The sequence below is a fragment of the Tupaia chinensis genome, unplaced genomic scaffold, assembly GCF_000334495.1.
Source record: "Tupaia chinensis unplaced genomic scaffold, TupChi_1.0 Scaffold138921_1, whole genome shotgun sequence".
Taxonomy (NCBI): domain Eukaryota; kingdom Metazoa; phylum Chordata; class Mammalia; order Scandentia; family Tupaiidae; genus Tupaia; species Tupaia belangeri.
In genome coordinates this window covers 7112-10312 of record NW_006198812.1, presented here as the reverse complement: position 1 = coordinate 10312, position 3201 = coordinate 7112, and the positions used below count along the sequence as shown (strand labels likewise).

General features: G+C 42.5%; 1 pseudogene; it reads left to right on the top strand.

Annotated features, from left to right (window-relative positions):
• Nucleotides 1-581: 581 nt before the first annotated feature.
• On the top strand, nt 582-1339 carry LOC102486123 (transcription factor BTF3 pseudogene; annotated as a pseudogene).
• The last annotated feature ends 1862 nt before the right edge of the window (nt 1340-3201 follow it).

Below are 3201 nucleotides of genomic sequence, written 5' to 3'. Positions count from 1 at the left end.
ACTGTTGTCCTTAATGGCTGTGCCTTTAGTACTATGCATGGGGCATGGTAAGTACTTACACATTGTTTGTTGAATGGATAGCGACTCTTAACAGTCATCCTTCTTTTCACATCATTTCATTGCTATGGATTAGGGAACTTAATAGATAAACTGGTCAAAGCACTACCTCTATTTAAAAATACCTCTATTTAAATAAATCAGTGTAATTTGGAATACAGCCTGGGAATAGTTCTTTGAATCTTCTAACATTAGTGGATGGTCTTGATGATAATCATTTTTCTTAACTGCTCCAAGGTTTTTTCCAGCTACTTCTAAATTTAAGGCTGGGTTCCAGATGACAGAGCTTGGCAAAAGTTTGGCAAACAAGTGGGACATTAGCAAAAATATACTAACTGAGCTTTTTCGGATCAATGCTTCAAAATAACGGTGATATACAGAAAAGCTATTTATAAGTATGTATAGATACACTTTCTAAAAATACTTTCTCTATGGGTATACCCATATTACTTGCATTTGAACTGAGCATACATATAAAGAGTCTATGTGGGGGGAGTCCCCCCCACGGCCCCTTTTCCGCTCTGACAAGATGAAAGAAACTATCATGAACCAGGAAAAGCTCACCAAGCTGCAGGCACAAGTGCGCATTGGTGGGAAAGGAACTGCTCACAGAAAGAAGAAGGTGGTTCACAGAGAACAGCTACAGCAGATGATAAGAAACTTCAGTTCTCCTTAAAGAAGTTAGGGGTAAACAATATCTGTGGTGTTGAAGAGGTGAATATATTTACAAACCAGGGAACAGTGATCCACTTTAACAACCCTAAAGTTCAGGCATGGCTGGCAACAAATACTTTCACCATTACAGGCCATGCTGAGACAAAGCAGCTGACAGAAATGCTACCCAGCATCTTAAACCAGCTTGGGGCAGACAGTCTGACTAGTTTAAGGAGACTGGCTGAAGCTCTGCCCAAACAATCTGTGGATGGAAAAGCACCACTTGCTACTGGAGAGGATGATGGTGATGAAGTTCCAGATCTCGTGGAGAATTTTGATGAGGCTTCCAAGAATGAGGCAAACTGAATTGAGGCAACTTCTGAAAGGGATAAACTTGACGAAGTTACTGGGAGCTGCTATTTTATATTATGACTGCTTTTTAAAATTCCGTTTTGTTTATGGATCTGATAAAATCTAGATCTCTAATATTTTTAAGCCTAAGCCCCTTGGACACTGCAGCTCTTTTCAGTTTTTGCTTATATGCAGTTCATTCTTTGCAGCTAATTAAGCTGAAGAAGCCTGGGAATAAAGTTTGGAACAAAGGTTAATAAAGTTCTTTGCCTAGTAAGAAAAAAAAAAAAATCTATGTGGGGGGCCAGCAGGTGGTGGGATGGTTAAGACACTGGACACTCCTACATGGCTGACCACAGTCCAAGTCTCCGACCTGGGGGCTCACTTTCTCACTTTCCTTCTCTCTCTTTGTCTCTGTCTCTCTGGTCAAATTAAAATAAATGAACAAATAAATAAAATTAAATAAATAATTCTAAGAAAAAGAGTCTGTGTGAAATAGGAAATTAAATGTAGATATAGGCATTAGAAATTCTAGATTTCTGGGGCTGTTAGGTGGCATGGTGGGTAAGAGCACTGGACTCCCACATGGTCAACCATGGTTCAAATCTCAGACCTGGCGACCATTTGATTTCTCATTCTCTCTCTCTCTCTCTCTCTCTCTCTCTCTCACACACACACACACACACACACACACACACACACTTCTCCACCCCGCCCCACTGTCCCTCTCCTGGTCAAATTTTTAAATAAATAAATAAAGTTCAATAAAATAATTCTTCTTTTAAAAATTCTAGATTTCTGGGACCAGCAGTTAGCGTAATGGCTATGTCACTGGACTCCCATGTAGTCAGGATCTTGGGCACACACACACACACACACACACACGCACACACGTTTTGAGTTCTGGACCCGGTGACTTAAACTCACGCTGGGCGCGTGTGCATGCGTGCCCAAGATCCTGAGAGGAGAATGGAGGAAAAGGGATTGCGGTGTGGCCATCACCCCGGGGGGTGATTTCTTGCTTTCTGTCTCTCTGTCTCTCTCTGTCTTTCTTGTGAGCACACACGCCCTATAGAAAAAAAAAAAAACTCTCAAAAAAAAATTTCTAGATTTCTAGTTAGATTTGGGAAATATCAGCTCACCCCTCTGGGCCCACTTCTTCCCTGTGAAATGTATATACTAGGTATCTTTATATTGGCAATCCATGTAGTTAAAAGAGAAAGACTTAATAAATGCAGTTACTTTTAAGAAGACCAAATCAATTACATAGTATATGAGAACCTGCCAACAGCTATGAATGTAAGATAAAATAATTGACATGGGGTCAATAACTTGTGACCACTTTCAGTCATTTAGTGGAGTATGAGTAGGTGAGGCAGGTCCAGTCCTGAACTAGCCCACTTTGCTCCCTGTTGGATCCGCCATCACTTAAAATTGCCCTAAATGACCGTCCTGGTATTGGCAGCTAGCAGTTCATAGAGAAACTAAAAACATACATTTTGTTAAAAATTAGAGAATATAATAAAATTTAGGGGCCAGTCCTATAGTACAGTGGTTAAACACTGTAGGAAACTGGAGTCCACATGGCTGACTGCAGTTCAGATCCCAGCCGAAAGCTTGAGAAACACACTGGGGGATGCGCATGTGACATAATGGAGAAATAGAGGTAAGAGGAATATGATGTGACCATATCCCTTTAGGAGGTGTGCGCTCGCTCTCTCTCTCTCTCTCTCCCTCTCCCTCTCTGGCAACTACACATGTCCTCTGACAATAATTTTTTTCAGGGCGTGTGTGCTTACCAGAAAGACAGAGAGAGAGACAGAGAGACAGAAAGGCATTACCTCCCCCCCCCCTCCCCCAGGTATGATGACCACTCTGCAATCCCTTCTCCTCTATTCTTCTCTGGGGATCTTGGGCACGCACACACGCGCACCTGGCGTGAGTTTAAGCCACGGGCTCCACGACTCAAACTGTAGTTGACTACACACGGGAGTCCAGCAACAGCCATTACACCATCTGCTGGTCCCAATAAAAAAATTTTTCTAAGTCTTTAAGGTGTTGGGAACCAGCAGTTAGTGTAATGGCTATGTCGCTGGACTCCCACGTAGTCGACCGCGGGTCGCGCCCTGGACCCGGCGG